Here is a 27,639-nt window from a genome sequence, read left to right as displayed (position 1 = left end):
CCTTTACAAAGTCCATGCTCACCCCTACACCATCCACGCTCACCCCTACACCATCCACGTTTACTCCTACAACACCCACGCTCACTCCTGCAACATCCACGCTCACCTCGCCAACATCCACACTCACCCCAACACCATCCACGCTCACCCCAACCCCATTCACTCTCACCCCTACAACATCCACGCTCACTCCACCATCCATGCTCACCTTTACAACCCCCACTCTCACGCCCTACACCATCTATGCTCACTCCTACATCATCCATGCTCACCTTTACAACGTCCACGCTCACTCCTACACCATCCAAGCTCACCCCTACACCATCCACGCTCACCCCTACAATAGCCACGCTCACCCCTACACCATCCACACTCACCCCTACACCATCCACGTTTACTCCTACAACACCCACGCTCACTCCTGCAACGTCCACGCTCTCTCATACAAAATCCACGCTCACTCCTGCAACATCCACGCTCACCCCTACACCATCCACGCTCACCCCTACAATAGCCACGCTCACCCTTACACCATCCACGCTCGCCTCTACAACATCCACGCTCACCCCTACACCATCCACGCTCACCACTACACCATCCACGCTTTCCCCTATACCATCCACACTCACCTCTACACCGTGCATCCTCACTCATACAACATCCACTCTCACCGCTACACCATCCACGTTCACCTTTACAACATCCACTCTCACCCCTATACCATCCACGCTCACCCATACAACATTCACACTCACTCCTGCAACATCCACGCTCACCTCTCCAACATCCATTCTCACCCCGACACCATCCACTCTCACCCCAACACCATCCATGCCCACCCCAACCCCATCCACTCTCACCTCTACAACATCCACGCTCACCCCTACCACATCCACCATCACCCCAACACCATCCACGCTCACCGCTACAACATCCAACCTCACTCCTACACCATCTGCTCTCACTTCTACAACATCCACGCTCACCCCTACACCATCCACGCTTTCCCCTACACCGTCCACGCTTTCCCCTATACCATCCACACTCACATCTACACCGTCCATGCTCACTCATACAACATCCACTCTCACCCCTACACCATCCACGCTCACCTTTACAACATCCACTCTCACCCCTACACCATCCACGCTCACCCCTACAACATCCACGCTCACTCCTGCAACATCCACGCTCACCCCTACACCATCCACGCTCACCCCTACACCATCCACGCTCACCTCTCCAACATCCATACTCACCCCGACACCATCCACTCTCACCCCGACACCATCCACTCTCACCCCCCACACCATCCACGCCCACCCCAACCCCATCCACTCTCACCCCTACAACATCCACGCTCACTCGTACACCATCCACGCTCACCTTTACAACCTCCACGCTCACCTTTACAACCTCCACGCTCACCCCCTACACCATCTACGCTCACCCCTACACCATCCACGCTCACCCCTACACCATCCACGCTCAATCCTACACCATCCAAGCTCACCCCTACACCATCCACGCTCACCCCCTACAATAGCCACGCTCACCCCTACACCATCCACGCTCACGCCTACAACATTCACGCTCACTCCTGCAATATCCACACTCACCCCTGCAACATCCACGCTCACCCCCTACACCATCTACGCTCACTCCTACATCATCAATGCTCACCTTTACAACGTCCACGCTCACCCCTACACCATCCACGCTCACCCCTACACCATCCACGTTTACTCCTACAACACCCACGTTCACTCCTGCAACATCCACGCTCACCCCTACACCATCCACGCTCACCCCTACAATAGCCACGCTCACCCCTACACCATCCACGCTCACCTCTACAACATCCACACTCACCTCTACACCATCCACCCTCACCCCGACAACATCCACGCTCACCCCTACAACATCCACCCACACCCCAACACCATCCACGCTCACCGCTACAACATCCACCCTCACTCCTACACCATCTACGCTCACTTCTACAACATCCACGCTCACCCCTACACCATCCACCCTCACCTTTACAACATCCACTCTCACCCCTACACCATCCACGCCCACCCCTACAACATCCACGCTCACTCCTACAACATCCACGCTCACCCCTACACAATCCACGCTCACCTCTCCAACATCCATACTCACCCCGACACCATCCACTCTCACCCCAACACCATCCACGCCCACCCCAACCCCATCCACTCTAACCCCTACAACATCCACGCTCACTCCTACACCATCCATGCTCACCTTTACAAAGTCTATGCTCACCCCTACACCATCCACGCTCACCCCTACACCATCCACGTTTACTCCTACAACACCCACGCTCACTCCTGCAACATCCACGCTCACCTCGCCAACATCCACACTCACCCCAACACCATCCACGCTCACCCCAACCCCATTCACTCTCACCCCTACAACATCCACGCTCACTCCACCATCCATGCTCACCTTTACAACCCCCACTCTAACGCCCTACACCATCTATGCTCACTCCTACATCATCCATGCTCACCTTTACAACGTCCACGCTCACTCCTACACCATCCAAGCTCACCCCTACACCATCCACGCTCACCCCTACAATAGCCGCGCTCACCCCTACACCATCCACGCTCACCCCTACAACATTCACGCTCACTCCTGCAATATCCACGCTCACCCCTGCAACATCCACGCTCACCCCCTAACCATCTACGCTCACTCCTACATCATCCATGCTCACCTTTACAATGTCCACGCTCACCCCTACACCATCCACACTCACCCCTACACCATCCACGTTTACTCCTACAACACCCACGCTCACTCCTTCAACATCCACGCTCTCTCATACAAAATACACGCTCACTCCTGCAACATCCACACTCACCCCTACACCATCCACGCTCACCCCTACAATAGCCACGCTCACCTTTACACCATCCACGCTCGCCTCTACAACATCCACGCTCACCCCTACACCATCCACGCTCACCACTACACCATCCACGCTTTCCCCTATACCATGCACACTCACATCTACACCGTCCATGCTCACTCATACAACATCCACTCTCACCCCTACACCTTCCACTCTCACCTTTACAACATCCACTCTCACCCCTACACCATCCACGCTCACCCCTACAACATCCACGCTCACTCCTGCAACATCCACGCTCACCCCTACACCATCCACGCTCACCCCTACACCATCCACGCTCACCTCTCCAACATCCATACTCACCCCGACACCATCCACTCTCACCCCGACACCATCCACTCTCACCCCCCACACCATCCACGACCACCCCAACCCCATCCACTCTCACCCCTACAACATCCACGCTCACCTTTACAACCTCCACGCTCACCCCCTACACCATCTACGCTCACCTCTACACCATCCACGCTCACCCCTACACCATCCACGCTCACTCCTACACCATCCAAGCTCACCCCTACACCATCCACGCTCACCCCTACAATAGCCACGCTCACCCCTACACCATCCACGCTCACCCCTACAATAGCCACGCTCACCCCTACACCATTCACGCTCACCTCTACAACATCCACGCTCACCCCTACACAATCCACGCTCACCACTACACCATCCACGCTTTCCCCTATACCATCCACACATCTACACCGTCCATGCTCACTCATACAACATCCACTCTCACCCCTACACCATCCACGCTCACCTTTACAACATCCACTCTCACCCCTACACCATCCACTCTCACCCCTACAACATCCACGCTCACTCCTTCAACATCCACGCTCACCTCTCCAACATCCATTCTCACCCCGACACCATCCACTCTCAACCCAACACCATCCACGCCCACCCCAACCCCATCCACTCTCACCCCTACAACATCCACGCTCACCCCTACCACATCCACCATCACCCCAACACCATCCACGCTCACCGCTACAACATCCAACCTCACTCCTACACCATCTACTCTCACTTCTACAACATCCACGCTCACCCCTACACCATCCACCCTCACCCCACAACATCCACTCTCACCCCTACACCTTCCACGCTCACCTTTATAACATCCACTCTCACCCCTACACCATCCACGCTCACCCCTACAACATCCACGCTCACTCCTGCAACATCCACGCTCACCCCAACACCATCCACGCTCACCTTTACAATGTCCACGCTCACTCCTATACCATCCACGCTCACGCCTACACCATCCACGCTCACCCCTACACCATCCACGCTCACCCCTACACCATCCACGTTTACTCCTACAACACCCACGCTCACTCCTACAACATCCACGCTCACCTCGCCAACATCCACACTCACCCCAACACCATCCACACTCACCCCAACCCCATTCACTCTCACCCCTACAACATCCACGCTCACTCCACCATCCATGCTCACCTTTACAACCCCCACTCTCACGCCCTACACCATCTATGCTCACTCCTACATCATCCATGCTCACCTTTACAACGTCCACGCTCACTCCTACACCATCCAAGCTCACCCCTACACCATCCACGCTCACCCCTACAATAGCCACGCTCACCCCTACACCATCCACGCTCACCCCTACAACATTCACGCTCACTCCTGCAATATCCACGCTCACCCCTGCAACATCCACGCTCACCCCCTAACCATCTACGCTCACTCCTACATCATCCATGCTCACCTTTACAATGTCCACGCTCACCCCTACACCATCCACACTCACCCCTACACCATCCACGTTTACTCCTACAACACCCACGCTCACTCCTGCAACATCCACGCTCTCTCATACAAAATACACGCTCACTCCTGCAACATCCACACTCACCCCTACACCATCCACGCTCACCCCTACAATAGCCACTCTCACCCCTACACCATCCACGCTCACCCCTACAACATCCACGCTCACTCCTGCAACATCCACGCTCACCCCTACACCATCCACGCTCACCCCTACACCATCCACGCTCACCTCTCCAACATCCATACTCACCCCGGCACCATCCACTCTCACCCCGACACCATCCACTCTCACCCCCCACACCATCCACGACCACCCCAACCCCATCCACTCTCACCCCTACAACATCCACGCTCACCTTTACAACCTCCACGCTCACCCCCTACACCATTTACGCTCACCCCTACACCATCCACGCTCACCCCTACACCATCCACGCTCACTCCTACACCATCCAAGCTCACCCCTACACCATCCACGCTCACCCCTACAATAGCCACGCTCACCCCTACACCATCCACGCTCACCCCTACAATAGCCACGCTCACCCCTACACCATTCACGCTCACCTCTACAACATCCACGCTCACCCCTACACAATCCACGCTCACCACTACACCATCCACGCTTTCCCCTATACCATCCACACATCTACACCGTCCATGCTCACTCATACAACATCCACTCTCACCCCTACACCATCCACGCTCACCTTTACAACATCCACTCTCACCCCTACACCATCCACTCTCACCCCTACAACATCCACGCTCACTCCTGCAACATCCACGCTCACCTCTCCAACATCCATTCTCACCCCGACACCATCCACTCTCAACCCAACACCATCCACGCCCACCCCAACCCCATCCACTCTCACCCCTACAACATCCACGCTCACCCCTACCACATCCACCATCACCCCAACACCATCCACGCTCACCGCTACAACATCCAACCTCACTCCTACACCATCTACTCTCACTTCTACAACATCCACGCTCACCCCTACACCATCCACCCTCACCCCACAACATCCACTCTCACCCCTACACCATCCACGCTCACCTTTATAACATCCACTCTCACCCCTACACCATCCACGCTCACCCCTACAACATCCACGCTCACTCCTGCAACATCCACGCTCACCCCAACACCATCCACGCTCACCTTTACAATGTCCACTCTCACTCCTATACCATCCAAGCTCACGCCTACACCATCCACGCTCACCCCTACACCATCCACGCTCACTCCTACACCATCCACGCTCACCCCTACACCATTCACGCTCACCCCTACCACATCCACGCTCACCCCCACCACATCCACTCTCACCCCTACACCATCCACGCTCACCACTACACCATCCATGCTTTCCCCTATACCATGCACACTCACCTCTACACCGTGCATGCTCACTCATACAACATCCACTCTCACCACTACACCATCCACGCTCACCCCTACAATAGCCACTCTCACCCCTACACCATCCACGCTCACCCCTACAACATCCACGCTCACTCCTGCAACATCCACGCTCACCCCTACACCATCCACGCTCACCCCTACACCATCCACGCTCACCTCTCCAACATCCATACTCACCCCGGCACCATCCACTCTCACCCCGACACCATCCACTCTCACCCCCCACACCATCCACGACCACCCCAACCCCATCCACTCTCACCCCTACAACATCCACGCTCACCTTTACAACCTCCACGCTCACCCCCTACACCATTTACGCTCACCCCTACACCATCCACGCTCACCCCTACACCATCCACGCTCACTCCTACACCATCCAAGCTCACCCCTACACCATCCACGCTCACCCCTACAATAGCCACGCTCACCCCTACACCATCCACGCTCACCCCTACAATAGCCACGCTCACCCCTACACCATTCACGCTCACCTCTACAACATCCACGCTCACCCCTACACAATCCACGCTCACCACTACACCATCCACGCTTTCCCCTATACCATCCACACATCTACACCGTCCATGCTCACTCATACCACATCCACTCTCACCCCTACACCATCCACGCTCACCTTTACAACATCCACTCTCACCCCTACACCATCCACTATCACCCCTACAACATCCACGCTCACTCCTGCAACATCCACGCTCACCTCTCCAACATCCATTCTCACCCCGACACCATCCACTCTCAACCCAACACCATCCACGCCCACCCCAACCCCATCCACTCTCACCCCTACAACATCCACGCTCACCCCTACCACATCCACCATCACCCCAACACCATCCACGCTCACCGCTACAACATCCAACCTCACTCCTACACCATCTACTCTCACTTCTACAACATCCACGCTCACCCCTACACCATCCACCCTCACCCCACAACATCCACTCTCACCCCTACACCATCCACGCTCACCTTTATAACATCCACTCTCACCCCTACACCATCCACGCTCACCCCTACAACATCCACGCTCACTCCTGCAACATCCACGCTCACCCCAACACCATCCACGCTCACCTTTACAATGTCCACTCTCACTCCTATACCATCCAAGCTCACGCCTACACCATCCACGCTCACCCCTACACCATCCACGCTCACTCCTACACCATCCACGCTCACCCCTACACCATTCACGCTCACCCCTACCACATCCACGCTCACCCCCACCACATCCACTCTCACCCCTACACCATCCACGCTCACCACTACACCATCCATGCTTTCCCCTATACCATGCACACTCACCTCTACACCGTGCATGCTCACTCATACAACATCCACTCTCACCACTACACCATCAACGCTCACCTCGCCAACATCCACACTCACCCTAACACCATCCACGCCCACCCCAACCCCATTCACTCTCACCCCTACAACATCCACGCTCACTCCTACACCATCCATGCTCACCTTTACAACCTCCACGCTCACCCCCTACACCATCTACACTCACTCCTACATCATCCATGCTCACTTTTACAACGTCCATGCTCACCCCTACACCATCCACGCTCACCCCTACACCATCCACGTTTTCTCCTACAACACCCACGCTCACTCCTGCAACATCCACGCTCACCCCTACACCATCCACCCTCACCCCTTCAACATCCACGCTCTCTCATACAAAATCCACGCTCACTCCTGCAACTTCCACGCTCACCCCAACACCATCCACGCTCACCCCTACAATAGCCACGCTCACCCCTACACCATTCACGCTCACCTCTACACCATCCACGCTTTCCCCTATACCATCCACACATCTACACCGTCCATGCTCACTCATACAACATCCACTCTCACCCCTACACCATCCACGCTCACCTTTACAACATCCACTCTCACCCCTACACCATCCACTCTCACCCCTACAACATCCACGCTCACTCCTGCAACATCCACGCTCACCTCTCCAACATCCATTCTCACCCCGACACCATCCATTCTCACCCCAACACCATCCACGCCCACCCCAACCCCATCAACTCTCACCCCTACAACATCCACGCTCACCCCTACCACATCCACCATCACCCCAACACCATCCACGCTCACCGCTACAACATCCAACCTCACTCCTACACCATCTACTCTCACTTCTACAACATCCACGCTCACTCCTACACCATCCACGCTCACCCCTACCACATCCACGCTCACCCCCACCACATCCACTCTCACCCCTACACCATCCACGCTCACCACTACACCATCCATGCTTTCCCCTATACCATGCACACTCACCTCTACACCGTGCATGCTCACTCATACAACATCCACTCTCACCACTACACCATCCACGCTCACCTTTACAACATCCACTCTCACCCCTACACCATCCACGCTCACCCCTACAACATTCACGCTCACTCCTGCAACATTCACGCTCACCCCTGCAACATCAACGCTCACCTCGCCAACATCCACACTCACCCTAACACCATCCACGCCCACCCCAACCCCATTCACTCTCACCCCTACAACATCCACGCTCACTCCTACACCATCCATGCTCACCTTTACAACCTCCACGCTCACCCCCTACACCATCTACACTCACTCCTACATCATCCATGCTCACTTTTACAACGTCCATGCTCACCCCTACACCATCCACGCTCACCCCTACACCATCCACGTTTTCTCCTACAACACCCACGCTCACTCCTGCAACATCCACGCTCACCCCTACACCATCCTACCTCACCCCTTCAACATCCACACTCTCTCATACAAAATCCACGCTCACTCCTGCAACTTCCACGCTCACCCCAACACCATCCACGCTCACCCCTACAATAGCCACGCTCACCCCTACACCATTCACGCTCACCTCTACACCATCCACGCTTTCCTCTATACCATCCACACATCTACACCGTCCATGCTCACTCATACAACATCCACTCTCACCCCTACACCATCCACGCTCACCTTTACAACATCCACTCTCACCCCTACACCATCCACGCTCACTCCTGCAACATCCACGCTCACCTCTCCAACATCCATTCTCACCCCAACACCATCCACGCCCACCCCAACCCCATCAACTCTCACCCCTACAACATCCACGCTCACCCCTACCACATCCACCATCACCCCAACACCATCCACCATCACCCCAACACCATCCACGCTCACCGCTACAACATCCAACCTCACTCCTACACCATCTACTCTCACTTCTACAACATCCACGCTCACCCCTACACCATCCACCCTCACCCCACAACATCCACTCTCACCCCTACACCATCCACGCTCACCTTGACAACTTCCACTCTCACCCCTACACCATCCACGCTCACCCCTACAACATCCAAGCTCACTCCTGCAACATCCACGCTCACCCCTACACCATCCACGATCACTTCTCCAACATCCATACTCACCCCGACACCATCCACTCTCACCCCGACATCATCCACTCTCACCCCGACACCATCCACTCTCACCCCAACACCATCCACGCCACACCCAACCCCATCCATTCTCATCCCTACAACATCCACGCTCACCCCTACACCATCCACGCTCATCCCTACACCATCCACGCTCATCCCTACACCATCCACGCTCACCCCTACACCATCCACGCTCACTCCTACACCATCCACGCTCACCCCTACACCATCCACGCTCACCCCTACCACATCCACGCTCACCCCCACCACATCCACTCTCACCCCTACACCATCCACGCTCACCACTACACCATCCATGCTTTCCCCTATACCATGCACACTCACCTCTACACCGTGCATGCTCACTCATACAACATCCACTCTCACCACTACACCATCCACGCTCACCTTTACAACATCCACTCTCACCCCTACACCATCCACGCTCACCCCTACAACATTCACGCTCACTCCTGCAACATTCACGCTCACCCCTGCAACATCAACGCTCACCTCGCCAACATCCACACTCACCCTAACACCATCCACGCCCACCCCAACCCCATTCACTCTCACCCCTACAACATCCACGCTCACTCCTACACCATCCATGCTCACCTTTACAACCTCCACGCTCACCCCCTACACCATCTACACTCACTCCTACATCATCCATGCTCACTTTTACAACGTCCATGCTCACCCCTACACCATCCACGCTCACCCCTACACCATCCACGTTTTCTCCTACAACACCCACGCTCACTCCTGCAACATCCACGCTCACCCCTACACCATCCTACCTCACCCCTTCAACATCCACGCTCTCTCATACAAAATCCACGCTCACTCCTGCAACTTCCACGCTCACCCCAACACCATCCACGCTCACCCCTACAATAGCCACGCTCACCCCTACACCATTCACGCTCACCTCTACACCATCCACGCTTTCCTCTATACCATCCACACATCTACACCGTCCATGCTCACTCATACAACATCCACTCTCACCCCTACACCATCCACGCTCACCTTTACAACATCCACTCTCACCCCTACACCATCCACGCTCACTCCTGCAACATCCACGCTCACCTCTCCAACATCCATTCTCACCCCAACACCATCCACGCCCACCCCAACCCCATCAACTCTCACCCCTACAACATCCACGCTCACCCCTACCACATCCACCATCACCCCAACACCATCCACCATCACCCCAACACCATCCACGCTCACCGCTACAACATCCAACCTCACTCCTACACCATCTACTCTCACTTCTACAACATCCACGCTCACCCCTACACCATCCACCCTCACCCCACAACATCCACTCTCACCCCTACACCATCCACGCTCACCTTGACAACTTCCACTCTCACCCCTACACCATCCACGCTCACCCCTACAACATCCAAGCTCACTCCTGCAACATCCACGCTCACCCCTACACCATCCACGATCACTTCTCCAACATCCATACTCACCCCGACACCATCCACTCTCACCCCGACATCATCCACTCTCACCCCGACACCATCCACTCTCACCCCAACACCATCCACGCCACACCCAACCCCATCCATTCTCATCCCTACAACATCCACGCTCACCCCTACACCATCCACGCTCATCCCTACACCATCCACGCTCATCCCTACACCATCCACGCTCACCCCTACACCATCCACGCTCACTCCTACACCATCCACGCTCACCCCTACACCATCCACGCTCACCCCTACCACATCCACGCTCACCCCCACCACATCCACTCTCACCCCTACACCATCCACGCTCACCACTACACCATCCATGCTTTCCCCTATACCATGCACACTCACCTCTACACCGTGCATGCTCACTCATACAACATCCACTCTCACCACTACACCATCCACGCTCACCTTTACAACATCCACTCTCACCCCTACACCATCCACGCTCACCCCTACAACATTCACGCTCACTCCTGCAACATTCACGCTCACCCCTGCAACATCAACGCTCACCTCGCCAACATCCACACTCACCCTAACACCATCCACGCCCACCCCAACCCCATTCACTCTCACCCCTACAACATCCACGCTCACTCCTACACCATCCATGCTCACCTTTACAACCTCCACGCTCACCCCCTACACCATCTACACTCACTCCTACATCATCCATGCTCACTTTTACAACGTCCATGCTCACCCCTACACCATCCACGCTCACCCCTACACCATCCACGTTTTCTCCTACAACACCCACGCTCACTCCTGCAACATCCACGCTCACCCCTACACCATCCTACCTCACCCCTTCAACATCCACGCTCTCTCATACAAAATCCACGCTCACTCCTGCAACTTCCACGCTCACCCCAACACCATCCACGCTCACCCCTACAATAGCCACGCTCACCCCTACACCATTCACGCTCACCTCTACACCATCCACGCTTTCCTCTATACCATCCACACATCTACACCGTCCATGCTCACTCATACAACATCCACTCTCACCCCTACACCATCCACGCTCACCTTTACAACATCCACTCTCACCCCTACACCATCCACTCTCACCCCTACAACATCCACGCTCACTCCTGCAACATCCACGCTCACCTCTCCAACATCCATTCTCACCCCGACACCATCCATTCTCACCCCAACACCATCCACGCCCACCCCAACCCCATCAACTCTCACCCCTACAACATCCACGCTCACCCCTACCACATCCACCATCACCCCAACACCATCCACGCTCACCGCTACAACATCCAACCTCACTCCTACACCATCTACTCTCACTTCTACAACATCCACGCTCACCCCTACACCATCCACCCTCACCCCACAACATCCACTCTCACCCCTACACCATCCACGCTCACCTTGACAACTTCCACTCTCACCCCTACACCATCCACGCTCACCCCTACAACATCCAAGCTCACTCCTGCAACATCCACGCTCACCCCTACACCATCCACGATCACTTCTCCAACATCCATACTCACCCCGACACCATCCACTCTCACCCCGACATCATCCACTCTCACCCCGACACCATCCACTCTCACCCCAACACCATCCACGCCACACCCAACCCCATCCATTCTCATCCCTACAACATCCACGCTCACCCCTACACCATCCACGCTCATCCCTACACCATCCACGCTCATCCCTACACCATCCACGCTCACTCCTACACCATCCACGTTTACTCCTACAACACCCACGCTCACTCCGGCAACATCCACGCTCACCCCTACACCATCCACACTCACCCCTACAACATCCACGCTCACCCCTACAATAGCCACGCTCACCCTTACACCATCCACGCTCACCTCTACAACATCCACGCTCACCCCTACACCATCCACGCTCACCACTACGCCATCCACGCTTTCCCCTATACCATCCACACTCACATCTACACTGTCCATGCTCACTCATACAACATCCACTCTCACCCCTACACCATCCACGCTCACCTTTACAACATCCACTCTCAACCCTACACCATCCACGCTCACCCCTACAACATCCACGCTCACTCCTGCAACATCCACGCTCACTCCTACACCATCCATGCTCACCTCTCCAACATCCATACTCACCCCGACACCATCCACTCTCACCGCGACACCATCCACGCTCACTCCTACACCATCCACGCTCACCTTTACAACCTCCACGCTCGCCTTTACAACCTACACGCTCACCCCCTACACCATCTTCGCTCACTCCTGCAACATCCACTCTCGCCCCTACAATATCCACGCTCACCCCTACACCAGCCACGCTCACCCCTACACCATCCACGCTCACTCCTACACCAGCCACTCTCACCTCTCCAACATCCATACTCACCCCGACACCATCCACTCTCACCGCGACACCATCCACTCTCACACCCCACTCCATCCACGCCCCCTTCTTGGGTGTCTGTATATACATCTGGGGTTATGTGTTTCCTCTCTCTCGTAAATTTAGCTCTTCTGTACCTGATGATGACTGCTTGTGTTGCAACCGAAACGTCGTACGCTATTGTTATTTTATTATTTTTTATTTATACGTGACTTTACCGAAAAAAACAAAGAGTAATTCTTGCAGTCACGAAAGCTTCGAATCAAGTCATCCAGACTGTTTGATGCCACTCTTTTGGGGATCAACCAGGAGCACAGAATAAAGGTTTTATGAGCGATGACCTCCAAAAGTATAGTTGAATGTTGATTGTTTTATACATCTGAATGTGCGACAGGTCTTTCCAAGCATGGCCTACGACCATATCACCCTGAATGCGCCCGATCTCGTCTGATCTCGGAAACTAAGCAGGGTCGAGTCTGGTTAGTACTTGGATGGGAGACTGCCTGGGAATAGCAGGTGTTGTATGCTTTTGTTTACTTGGATCTGGATGGCTCGCTTTTTACACTTCGACTCATCCAGTGAGTGCACCTGCCAATTTCACGTCGATATGGTGTACTGCATTGGGATCAATATTTTCTTGTAAAATAATGTTTGATGCCACTCTTTTGGGGCTCAACCAGGAGCTCAGAAACAGGTCCCTGCAGGGTGGGCTGGTAGGACAAGTCTCTGCGCTGTCTATTACTGATTTTATACACCCAACAGCACGAGATTTCACTTCGTTAAAGTATTGAAAGGGGACGGACGGACGTACGGACACATTAATCTATTGCAGGCTGGTACACTCAGTTTACAACTTCGTTCCTACCAGTATAAAGGTTTTTTGAGCGATGACCTCCAGAAGTAAAGTTGAATGTTGATTGTTTTATACATCTGAATGTGCGACAGGTCTTTCCAAGCATGGCCTACGACCATATCACCCTGAATGCGCCCGATCTCGTCTGATCTCGGAAGCTAAGCACGGTCGAGTCTGGTTAGTACTTGGATGGGAGACTGCCTGGGAATACCAGGTGTTGTAGGCTTTTGTATATTTGGATCTGGATGGGTCGCTTTTTACACTTCCACTCATCCAGTGAGTGCACCTGCCAATTTCACATCGATATGGTGTACTGCATTGGGATCAATATTTTCTCGTAAAATACTGTTTGATACCACTCTTTCGAGGCTAAACCAGGAGCTCAGAATAAACGTTTTCATGAGCGATAACCTCCAGTAGTATAGTTGAATGTTGATTGTTTTATACATATGAGTGTTCGACAGGTCTCTGCAAGCACGGCCTACGTCCATATCACCCTGAATGCGCCCGAACTCGTCTGATCTCGGAAGCTAAGCAGGGTCGAGCCTGGTTAGTACTTGGATGCGAGACTGCCTGGGAATACCTGGTGTTGTAGGCTTTTGCATTGTTATATCTGGATGGGTCGCTTTTTACACTTCGACTCATCCAGACTGTTTGATGCCACTCTTTCGGGGCTCAACCAGGAGCTCAGAATATAAGTATTCATGAACGATGATTTCCAGAAATATAGTTGAACTTTAATTGTTTCATACATCTGAATGTGCGACAGGTGTGTGCAAGCATGGCCTACGACCATATCACCCTGAATGCGCCCAATCTTGTCTGATCTCGGAAGCTAAGCAGGGTCGAGCATGGTGAGTACTTGGATGGCAGACTGCCTAGGAACACCAGGTGTTGTAGGATTTTGTATTTTTGGATCTGGATGGGTCGCTTTTTACACTTCGACTCATCCAGTGAGTGCACGTGCCAATTTCACGTCGATATGGTGTACTGCATTGGGATCAATATTTTATCGTAAAATAATGTTTGATGCCACTCTTTCGGGGCTCAACCAGGAGCTCAGAATAAAGGTTTTATGAGCGATGACCTCCAGAAGTATAGTTGAATGTTGATTGTTTTATACATCTGAATGTGCGACAGGTCTTTCCAAGCATGGCCTACGACCATATCACCCTGAATGCGCCCGATCTCGTCTAATCTCGGAAGCTAAGCAGAGTCGAGCCTGGTTAGTACTTGGATGGGAGACTGCCTGGGAATACCAGGTGTTGTAGGCTTTTGCATTGTTGTATCTGGATGGGTCGCTTTTTACACTTCGACTCATCCAGTGAGTGCACCTGCCAATTTCACGTCGATATGGTGTACTGCATTGGGATCAATATTTTATTGTAAAATACTGTTTGATGCTACTCATTCGGGGCTAAACCAGGAGCTCAGAATAAACGTTTTCATGAGCGATGACGCCGACGTGTTCAGTGAGCACGATTCGGATGTGGGCCGGACTGACCTTCTTAAGCACCAAATTGGCACCGGTGCCGCCCAACCAATTAAACTCCCCACATACCGAGTGGGCGCGCCTGAACGGGCCCAGATTAAAGATGCCATCGTGGAAATGCTCTGAGATAACATAATCCAGCCCTCAGCTAGCCCCTGGTCTGCCCCGGTGGTACTGGTGATGAAAAAGGATGGGTCGACCCGGTTTTGTGTTGATTACCGAAAGTTGAACGCAGTCACCCTCGGCGATGCCTTCCCCATCCCCCGCATCGATGACACCTTTGACAGCCTCACGGTGGCGCGGTATTTTTCCACCCTCGATCTAGCATCCGGGTACTGGCAGGTGGATATGGCGGAGGAGGATCGGCCAATGACTGCATTTACCAAACCGATGGGACTGTTTGAGTTTCGGATACTCCCGTTCGGACTCACTAATGTGCCTGCGACGTTCCAGTGGTTGATGGAGCTGGTGATGCGGGGCTTGCAGTGGGAACAGTGCCTAATTTACCTGGATGACGTGATAGTGTTCAGTATATCTCTGTCTGAGGACTGGTCCAGGTTATGAGAGGTGTTCCAGCGACTGCGAGCCGCCCATCTCAAACTCAAGCCACGTAAGTGTTATGTTGCGCAGCACAAGGTGGGGTACCTTGGACACCGAATCAGCGAGGCAGGGTTGCGCACCGATCCGGAGAAGGTACGCGCCATAGTGGAATGGCCATGGCCAAGGAACCTGACGGAGATCAGGTCATTCTTGGGGCTCGCCACCTATTATCATCGATTTGTAAAGGGATTCAGCGAGATTGCACGCCCCCTCACCCAACTCACTTCCCCTAAGAACCCTTATCAGTGGACGGAGGCCGCCTGACGGCCTTCACCACCCTCAAAGACCACCTCACCCATACCCCCACCCTGGCTTTCCTGGATTTTTCCACCGATTTGATTTTGGACACCGACGCCTGCAGCTATGAGCTGGGCGCGGTGTTGTCACAGGTGCAGGATGGGATGGAGCGGGCCATCGCATACGCCAGCTGGACCCTGAGCAGGGCCGAGCTGAACTATTGCGTGACCCGTCAGGAACTGTATGCCGTGATCTTCACATGTAAACAGTTCTGGCCGTATTTGTATGGCAGAAAATGTCGGGTGCGGAGTGACCATTATGCTCTGCAGCTCCATCTCACATTCAAGAAACCGCGGGGGCAGATGACCCGATGGCTGGCGCAGCTGCAGGAATACAACCTGCAGATCGAGTACCGGGCTGGGCGGATGCACGAAAATGTGGACACCTTGTCGAGGCAGCCCATGGTGTGCGCCGAGACGAGGGCGGAGGAGGCCTGCCCATGCTTCATGGGGGACGCTGCCAACAGGCAACGCCCCCCCGGGAGCGCACTGAGACCCCCCTCTCACGAGAGAGAGTGCAGTATGCGCCGCGGAGACCCCTACAGAAGGAGCCGACGGACTGCCCCACCCTGACCGGGCGGATCCAAGAGGACGTCAGCTGCGCCTTCCTGGGCCTGGACGACGAGCAGTTGAGACAGACCCAGCAACGGGACCCGGATCTGGCGGCAGTGGAAGCGGCCCTGCGGGAAAAGAAGAGCACCCTACCAGGACCCTGGAGTGGTTTGTATGCCCGGTTGTGTGTGCAGAACGGGGTGGTAAGAGGGTGCATCTGTGTTCCCGCCCAGGTGCGACCCCAGCTGCTATGGCTGGTGCACGACCATCTGCTCGGGGGCCATGATGGGGAACGGCGCACTAGGGAGACCCTGCGTCGCCAATATCTCTGGCCCAAATTGGCGCAAGACGTGGCCGCCTGGGTACAGGGCTGCCGCGCGTGTCAGCAATGTGGGCCGAAAGCGGCGCAATATCAGGTACCCCTGAGGCCGTTCCGCGTCAGTCGGACAAACCAGCTGGTTGGGATCGACCTACAGGGGCCATTTCCGCGATCCCACCGGTGGAGTATTTCGCACGCTATCCCGTGGCGGTGGCCATCCCCGATAAGACGGCCCTTGTGGTGGCCTGGGCATTCGTGGAGCACTACGTACTTAAGCACGGGATCTCCGAATGGGTCATTACCGAGCAAGGTAGTGAGTTCGAGGCAGAGCTGTTTCAGGTGCTGTGCCGCGAGTTCGGAATCCAGAAGGACCGAACCACGGCGTACCACCCCCAGGTGAACGGTATGGTGGAGCGTATGAACCAGACCTTAGCTGGGAAGCTCAAATGCATGGTGGCCGCAACTCAGCAGGACTGGGACGAACACCTCCCCTATGCCCTGTTCTCCTACGCCACCACAGTACACACGTCTACGGGACAGACCCTGTTCCTAATGATGTGTGGCCGTGAGTCTCGTCTACCTGCAGATCTGCTGTTCGGCGTTCCCCCACTGCAACGGGATGAGGGGAGCCGCCCCGTGGAGCACCTGATGGAGACTCTGCGAGGGGCCCGGGGCCGGGCCTACCCACAAGGAGAGGCCGCGCATCGGCACCAAGAGCAGGGCGCCCGGCCCCTTATGGAGCCCCCCTTCTACTCGGCGGGCTCTAACGTGTGGCTATACACCCCTCGTGTCGGGGCTGGACAGCTGGGGAAACTGACCACCTACTGGCGCGGACCCTGGACCGTGGGGCGGCAGATCTCCCCCTGGACGGTGCTGATTCAGGGCGGAGACAGGGGCCGAGAGATGGTGGTCAACGTCCGCCAATTAAAACCATGGAAGGCAGCCCCAGCAAGGGAGAACCCCGCAGTTTGGGTACCCCGAAATCCCGGGGTCCCAACACCCTCCATGCTCGGCCCCGAGGGGTCACGGCCCAGGCCGGGGGGGGCGGGGACGATGGCACCTAAACCCTGCTGCCTCTGAGTTTGTTCCCCAGCCCACAGGTGCCGAGGGACGAGAGGAGCCATTGGAATGGAGGAAGAGACCGCCGCTAAAAGCCCAAAAGACGGAGCCACCACCCCCGAGGCCAGCCACGAGGGCCGGGCGAGTCCCGCGGACCCCGCGGCGCTACCTCGTGGGGGCAACCCAGGCGAGATGCTCCAGTCAACCCGGGACGGAGACTGGCACCTCGGCGGGCTATGTGGTGCCATAGCAGCGAAGCCACTCCGTCGGAGCCATGCCTGCAACGCCACCACGGGAGAGCGTGCAGGCCGAAGCTGCTTCTCCCTCACCATCCCCAAAATGAGCACACACAACACACACACCCCCCACGTAGGACCTCGTGGGGAAGTCACCTGGCCTCCAGGTTTTCACCCAGGGGCCTTCTTCGTAGGGACATCCCTCACGGTTTCCTGGGGCCAGGGAATTGTCCGACTTCCCCCAGGTTGAATTACACCACAGAGCCGTGAATTGACGTGCAATTGCATGCTCACGACAAGGCTACTCAGTCACCGCGGTTAGGTCCACACGAGCACCAGGGGAAGCATCCGATTGGCCGGCAAAGTACGCTTGCACGCCGTGGCCAATGGCAACGGCCCAACGGCGGCCCCTGTTGATGGGTAGAGAGGGAAGCGGACGTCTGTGAAGGCACCGAGGTGGGCGCACCAATGGCGGTGGGGTATCGCGGGTTAGCCGGGCAGACCTTTGATGTAGAGAGGGATAAAATGGGAGAGGAGAGCGACGATGGGGGTTCGCGTTCTCCTCAAATGAGCGATCGGAGCAGTCAGCTTGCCGGCCACTGGGTCGTCCGTGGGACGAGTATCAGCGAAGCCAGGCCCCGCTCCCCGCAAGAACCTCGTGCAGCCTCGTCTCTCCGCGACGGCCCACGCATCGGAGGCGAAATGTGAGTACGAAAGCGAGAGTGGGGAGTTTCACTCCAAGGGGACGAGGTAGATCAGGTTTAGACCATCGAGAGATAGGTTAAACCTGCCCTGCTGACCCGGACTGACTTGGGTAATAGTAGCCCACAGACACGCCAGGAATAAATCGTCAGTGATCAACAAACCTTGTGTGGTTTCTGCGAGTGTGGAACGGGCACATGGTGGTGTGAGTCCGCTCGTCGTGGTACGGGGATTTGCACGTGGGTAACTCTGTTGAGGCGGCCATTGTGTGCGGGCCCGACCGGGGTTCCTGCGTCGTACCCTGTGTTTGTGCGCGAGTGTGTATTTACCCACGTGTTTGCGCTCGCCCCTGCGCGTAGCTCGTGATTAGCGTGTGTGTGTGGCGAGCGGCGGCGGACTCGTACAGGGGCACGTGAGGTTACTCATCCGCCCTTGTGTTTAACGTGTGCGTCAGGTAGACAGGCGGCGTACACGCAAAATTCATACTGTCTTTGTTTAGCCTGTGCCCGCGGTGAGCGACGGTGGACTCGCCTGGGTACACGTGGGATTATCCCTACAGCCCTTTAAACAATCTCCATTGCCCGCCCTCGGTGGCAACGCGTGTGCGAAGGACGTCATTGCCCTCTGACCCCCGGTTCAGCGCGTGAGAGTGGTGCGTGGGGTTGTGTGAACGGATACGTCGCGTTTGAGTGGCTGAGAAGCGACAGATTGATTCCAGGCAGCCATGCGCCAGCCCCGAGCTATGCCCCCCAAACAGAACCTGCGGACCCGAGGGGCTCCGGCGCGAGGAGAGGAGCTGGGGAGCAGTAGCCATCTCCCCACGAGTGAGCAGTTGGATAGCGGTGGCTCTCACATGAGCGAGGAGTCCGGAACCTGCAGCTCTCCCGAGATCAACCCTCCCCCGGAGGGGGAGCCAGGGGCCCACGTCCCTCACAATATCGCGTCCCTCCTGCGTTCTCTGCGGCTGTGCCGATCTGATTATAGAGTGCTTTGGGAAGGGTAATTGCCCGAAACGTGTTTTGATGTTGCGCGCCAGTTCCTCGTGAGAGTGGACCGGGCTCTTATTCTCGTAGAATCGCAGCCACGCGCTCTGCTCGGGAGTCGCGAGCGACGCGCGGTTGCGTGAGGCGCTGTCTGCTGCTACTGCAGCAGCTGAAGTAGCCGAGGAGGGCTCTGTCTCAACCGAGAAAGCGGTGATATAGAGGATGTGTCACCCATCCTCACACACTCGCACAACACAAACAGCACGCATACCTTCCGCACTCGACATCACGCATGCCTAACGCATCAAGGGTCGGAGGTCAGGGATCACCACGTCACGCACGCGGCACGCTCGGGCGGGGAAGAGAGATCGGGGTGTGAGCACGACGTGCACGAAACGCAATCCGATGAGTGAGTGGTTGACACTCGGATCGGATTGGTGCGGAGAGCGGATCGGGAAAGAGCGAGAAGTGGGAGAAAGGTAATTGGTGGAGAAGAGGTTTAAAAGTGACTGAAAAACGTGGAACTGGGTTGGTTTGATGATGAGTGTTGCTGTAATGTACGAGCGGTGACAACGAAATAAATAAGTTGAAGTACACCAGCCCGAGTCTCCTTTTCAATGTGTCCTCGTCGTCCTCACCATGTCTGGACGTGGCAAGACCGGTGGTTAATCTCGAGCCAAGGCAAAGTCCCGTGCAGCACACTCGCACGAATATTTTCATAACCAAACGCTCTCAGCATTGAGCGTTTGGTTACAAAAACATGTTTTCTGTCGGTAGGTTTTCGCAGTGCATAGTTGTGTACCAAAACGATTTCAGAGTCATGGTTTTGAACAACCATGCAGTAAAATCTATTTCATTCGTGGTGGTCTCAACAAAGAGCATATTCTATACACGATATTTGAATGTTGCGATAATTTTCACCCGAATTATGGGGAAGTGAAATCCAAACAATGGAAAGAGGTTTTACATCTGACACTTGTTATGACCTCGTTATTACATCTTAAAAAATGTGCAGTTTCAAAGATTAACATCTTATTTAGATGATGTATACTGAATGGTGCCTAAACAACCACTGCACGGTCTCTCGTGGTTTTAATCGAGTATCTTTTTTTGGAAGGGTATTTTCTTGAGAAAGGAGCAGCGCTTAAGGACACCAAAGCAGCTCATAGCCACTTGACTTTGATGCGGCATTCTGCAATGATACAAACCACGAGCGTCGAGTTTGTTATGAAAACGGCTTCCCCATCGAGTCCTTTGCAAGCTGACGACCCCAATCAACACGCTCCCTTAGCATCACGTCACGACTCCACGGACCAATGAGAGCGCGCTCTGCGCCAGAGATCTCTGATCTCCAGGTTCGCAGCGCGCTAACCGTTGCACCACCGCTCCCCACACTTTCACAAACAAAGACAAAGATCCCCCGTGTAGCCTTAACAGAATGTTGGGGCAGGTACTGTTAGCGACTACCTATGAAGAACGGCACGGTACACGAGGGCATAAGTGACCAACACCATCCCCGGCCGCATTTGTCTCCCTAGTCGTGATGTTTACACAACGTGTTGATTTCAGGCTGAATTAGCGAGGCCAATAACCGATTCAGACAATCGTCACTTGTCTTTGCCGTGAGCGGGAATCGAACTGATTGGCCGGCTTCGTGGCGAAGTGCGTTAATCACAACACTACCGCTCCCCACATTCACCAGCTCACACAAAGACACAGATCCCGCAGCACCTACCCCCCAACAGCCCTAACAGATTATTAGGGCAGGTGCTGTGAGCAAGCACCTGTGAAGGCCAGCACGGCTTGGCGAATGGGTTATTGTATGCTTGAGAACTTGAGAGGGTGGGTGGGTGGTTTGTGAGTTATTGATTGGATTTCTCCAGTATAAATACATATTCTAATTAATTTGTACGTAGGTATCTTAAATAAATATTCGGACAATGGAACATCTATTTACATTCGTATTCACGCGTTGTTATACGAAGTGTATTTGTTGGGGTGTGTGTGTGCACCTTCTACCAACAGTCTGTTCAGAAGGGTGCGCGAGGCGCGTGTGAGTGGTTCGTGTGCTGGGTTCCTCTCTGATTCGTGTACCAAGGAGCACGTGACTCGCCGTGGCGTCACCCAAATCGCCAGTTGCCTCGCAACGAGTTGTCCGACGCGCCGTCACGAGGCCCTAACCGATGTCACGTGGTCCTAACTGCCATATTGAGCAGAGGCGTTGAGCAGAGAGCTGCGTTCTTGCGTTGCTCAAGATTTCCAAATGATGACCTCATACGAGAATATTGCACGAAAAGATATTGACATGGTGAGTGGAGCGAGTGTTGCTGTGTGTGTGTGTAGATTCCTGTGTGGGGAGTAGGCAGGGCTGTTGTGTCGCTAGAGGAGTAGCGCGAATTTATATTCCACGGTGGTTGGTATTTAGTGAAAAAGTCATGGGCCTCCTCTTTGTCTACTCAGACTCAAAACGATTACAGTATCTGATTCAACGTGTTAAAACATCACCTATGTAAAGAGCCCCCGTTGAAAACATCAGCATAGGGGAGACAAAGGTGGCCAGGCGTGGTGTGCCGTGCTGCTCTTCAGCACAGCACTGGTCCAAGGCTGCCAGGGGGATCTTCGTCTCTGTAGCTGTATATGAGGAGCATGCTTAGCGGCACGCTTCACGATTTTCTTCCTCCGCCTCCCCCCCGTTCCCTCCCTTTCGACTCCGGATTCTGAGAAGCCTGCGAAGTCCCCCTCCACAGCCGCTTGGGCCGAAGTGGTCGCAGACTACGAGGCGAACCAAGGTACTGAACATCTTTGAAAACGAGCTGTATAGTTCATCGTATTCCTCCAGTATGAATATAGATTGAGATTCTGATTCTGACTAGGGGCAGGTGCTCATAGCAAGTACCAATCAGCACCACCACTCACTTTCCTCAAATAGCTTTAACGTGCCCGTCCTTGATCGATAGTAAACAATAATTTAATACCGACGATGAGTACATCAATGTGCGTGTCTCTTTGGCCTGTGGCCACATCTGCCAGAAGCACTTATGTGTAAATTTGCCTCTTTGGTTTTCCTTCTAAAGAACGTGACGAGTTGCTATCTATTTAACAAGTAATTAAGTCATAAGGATAGTCTCGGTAACGATAAATAAGTAAATCAATGATAAACGAGCGCTAAGTAAACAAGTAAAGTCTTTATTATAGCGATGTCGGTGGGCAACAACAAACCCGGGTAGCCATGGCAACGGCCTCCCCGCTCCAACTGTCGCCAACGGTCCAGGCCTCGAGCCCCGCCCTCTGGTGACGTCACTGCCACGGCCTATGTGGCCCCGCCCCCGTCTTCTGCAGGCTCCGCCCCCATCGTAGAACACTACAATTATAATCTTAGCTCTTTCGGTAAAGTCACGTTGAAGGGAAACAATAAAATAATAAAATATATATAAAACAATAAAAATTCTCACGACGTTTCGACCGTTTGTGTTATGTTCCCTTCAATGTGACTTTACCGAAAGTGCTAAGAATATGAATTACTGCAGTCACGAAAGCTTTAAATCAAAATTTACACTACAATTACTTTGATATAAAATATAATTAGTATATAATTACAATAAAAACATTGATGACATGGCCGTCTAGATGTGTTGCCTAGCCAAGGTCACCCTCGCAATAATGTATTTGGGACGTACATATTCCAAGGTCCGTGTGCTCCTCCCACAAGCTTTCCATGCAATTCTAAGGGTGCAGCCGACGTTTAAGTACAATGATCATAGAATGTTGACGTGGATGACTGAATGACGAATGTGAGTACTTGCATGATGATAATTAAGGGTACGGTCCAGGTACTGCCCAGTGCTGATGACATCCCCCTACTGTGCCCTAGGTCTCACTCATCCCCCAGAATCCTGTGAAGGAGCGGAGTCAACAGAGTACCACCACCTCCTCCACGACGCCTGCCTCCTGACAGCCGAGAATCCCCTGCTGGGATATGAACAGCTGTGCAGCTGCTGTTGCTGCCTGGGCCTGTGCGGGCCTCAGTTATCTCAGGTCGACCCTGCGCCAGTTCCTACAGTCGGGTTCTGGGAGGCGGCGGCTGTTAAGGACATCTGGCTCGAGATGGAAGCAGCCAAGAAGTCACCTCAACGACGCCGGCAGAAAAAAGCAGCTGGACCCAACAGCAGCAGCTGCTTGGCTCGTCCCACAAAGCGTCCCCGAGCTCCGGTGGGGGTGATGACGCGGGCCCAGAGGACTTGCCCCTCCTTCGTGGCCGAGGAGCAGGGCTACGAAGTGGGAGGCCACCTGAGAGTCAACCTCTCATATTATAATGACTTTTGCGGGAGGCCTTCACTCAGCAAGAAGAGGCGCTGCCACGGGGAGAAGATTTTCGTCTGAAAATCTTCTCCCCGCCTCCCCTCCATCCTGCCCGACCATCTCACCCCCCACCATCACTCTCCAAACCACCCTCCACCATCACCATCCACTCACCCCCCACCTTCACAGTAAGCCCCAACCCCCATCATCACTATTCGGTGTGCCCTCCACCATCACTATCCGCCCCAAACCCCACAATCACCATCCAACCAGCCCCGCAACATCACTATCCACCCATCCCCCACCATCACAATCTGCCCCATCCACCACCATCAACGAACGCCTCATCCCCACTATCCCCCCCCACCACCATTACTATACACCCATCCCCCCACCATCACGATCTGCCCGACCAACTACAATCACTATTAGCCCCACCCCTTACCAATACAATCCGCCTCACCCTTCCCCATCACGATCCGCCTCACTCCTCACCATCACTATCCGCCCCCCCCCCCCTAACATCACTATTCACCACCCCTCACCATCACTATCCAACCCAGCCACTACCATCACAATCCGCCCCAAACCCCACAATCACTATCCAACAAACGCCGCAACATCACGATCCACCCAACCCCCCAACATCACAATCTGCCCCACCCACCGTCATTACTATACGCCCATCCCACCGCCATCACGATCTGCCCCACCCACCACAATCACTATTAACCCCACCCCTTACCATTCCTATCCGCCTCACCCTTCACCATCACTACCCTCCTCAATCTCCCCCATCACAATCCACCCACCCCTCACCATCACTATCCAACCCAGCCACTACCATCACAATCCGCCCCAAACCCCACAATCACTATCCAACAAACGCCGCAACATCACGATCCACCCAACCCCCCAACATCACAATCTGCCCCACCCACCGTCATTACTATACGCCCATCCCACCGCCATCACGATCTGCCCCACCCACCACAATCACTATTAACCCCACCCCTTACCATTCCTATCCGCCTCACCCTTCACCATCACTACCCTCCTCAATCTCCCCCATCACAATCCACCCACCCCTCACCATCACTATCCACCTGAACCTGCACCATCACGATCCGCCACACGCCCAAATATTACTATATGCCCATCCCCCCCACCATCACTATCTTCCCCACCCACAACAATCGCTTTTCGCCCCACCCCTTACCATCACTATCCAACCCATCCTCGACAAAGACCAAGAAGACGAATCCAAGATGGCCGCCTGAGGCGCGCGTGCGCTCCCGGGGCGTTCCCGGGCCGCACTCCGAGCAGGGGCTGGTGGGGCCGTTTGTGAGGGGCCGAGGGAGCCGACAGAAGGATCCGATGGAGCCGAGGGGGCCGGGGGGGGGGGCGACGGGGGCGGGGGGGGGGCGACGGAGCCGGGGGGGGGCGACGGAGCCGGGGGGGGGCGACGGAGCCGGGGGGGGGGCGACGGAGCCGGGGGGGGGGCGACGGAGCCGGGGGGGGCGACGGAGCCGGGGGGGGGCGACGGAGCCGGGGGGGGGGCGAAGGAGCCGGGGGGGGGGGGGCGACGGAGCCGGGGGGGGCGACGGAGCCGGGGGGGGGCGACGGAGCCAGGGGGGGGCGACGGAGCCAAGGGAGGGCCGATGGAGCTGGGGGAGGGGGGCGACGGAGCCGGAGGGGGGGGGCAACGCGCGAGCAGAGGGAGCCGACACTGACTTTCTCATACATCATACACTGACTCCCTCACACATCATGCACTGACTCGCTCATCATGCGCTTACTCACTCACACATCATACACTCGCACAACCACTGACCCATTCACTCATCATACACAGGTTCACTCATCGTGTGCTGGCTCACTAGCACATTATTCACTCACTCACACTGCCACTGACTCACTCACACATCATACACTGACTCACTCATCATGCGCTGACTAACACATTGTGCGCTGACTCACACATCATACACTCACGCTGCTGCTGACTCACTCACACATCATACACTGACTCGCACATCATACACTGACTCACTCATCATGTGCTGACTAACACATCGTACGCTGACTCACACATCATACACTCACTCAACCTAATACGGACTCAACCATCATACAGTGACTCGCACATCATACACTCACTCACGCTGCTGCTGACTCACTCACACATCATACACTGGGAGTGTCGTGCTGCCAGTTATGGCTGCAGGTTTTTGTCGTCAGTGTTATGTATATCGTTTATTGTTAAATTTAAAATTACAGTTCCTAAGATTACTGTTGTTACATTGTTTTTTATAGCTTTTTTTGGTGATTTAAAAACATATGGTTAATCTAAATTGTCTTATAGTTCATATTCTTAGCTCTTTCGGTAAAGTCACGTTGAAGGGAAACAACAAAATAATAAAATATATATAAACAATCAAAATCAAAATTTGTCTTATAGTTGTTGTTGTTGGCTTGCACCACATTGTGATTTTTGCACACAGCGTTTTAATACGTTTTTTTTGTGTGTGGAATATGTCCTGGTTTATTCCAGGATGTTTCTGTTGCGCGTCGTCGCTTTGGGATGTTCTGTATTCATATTTTGTTGGTTGCGGTTGCACCCGACTTAAGAGCCGCATGGCTCACAGGGCTATACCTAAATAAATG

General features: G+C 54.6%; 4 non-coding genes and 1 pseudogene across 4 annotated transcripts; all 5 read left to right on the top strand.

The window, feature by feature from the left end:
• Positions 1–13,990: 13,990 nt before the first annotated feature.
• LOC142927780 (5S ribosomal RNA) lies at positions 13,991–14,109 on the top strand. The gene has a single exon (XR_012944704.1). It is a non-coding gene; the product is annotated as a 5S ribosomal RNA (ribosomal RNA).
• A 432-nt stretch (positions 14,110–14,541) lies between these two features.
• Positions 14,542–14,660, top strand: LOC142926081 (5S ribosomal RNA). The gene has a single exon (XR_012943006.1). It is a non-coding gene; the product is annotated as a 5S ribosomal RNA (ribosomal RNA).
• A 253-nt stretch (positions 14,661–14,913) lies between these two features.
• On the top strand, positions 14,914–15,032 carry LOC142927395 (5S ribosomal RNA). The gene has a single exon (XR_012944320.1). It is a non-coding gene; the product is annotated as a 5S ribosomal RNA (ribosomal RNA).
• A 186-nt stretch (positions 15,033–15,218) lies between these two features.
• On the top strand, positions 15,219–15,337 carry LOC142928579 (5S ribosomal RNA; annotated as a pseudogene).
• A 252-nt stretch (positions 15,338–15,589) lies between these two features.
• On the top strand, positions 15,590–15,708 carry LOC142926717 (5S ribosomal RNA). The gene has a single exon (XR_012943641.1). It is a non-coding gene; the product is annotated as a 5S ribosomal RNA (ribosomal RNA).
• Positions 15,709–27,639: the final 11,931 nt, after the last annotated feature.

The sequence above is a fragment of the Petromyzon marinus genome, chromosome 23 (genome assembly GCF_048934315.1).
Source record: "Petromyzon marinus isolate PM22_M1 ecotype Great Lakes invasive population chromosome 23, UKy_Petmar_22M1.pri1.0, whole genome shotgun sequence".
Taxonomy (NCBI): Eukaryota; Metazoa; Chordata; class Hyperoartia; order Petromyzontiformes; family Petromyzontidae; genus Petromyzon; species Petromyzon marinus.
This window is presented reverse-complemented; position numbering and strand designations above follow the sequence as displayed.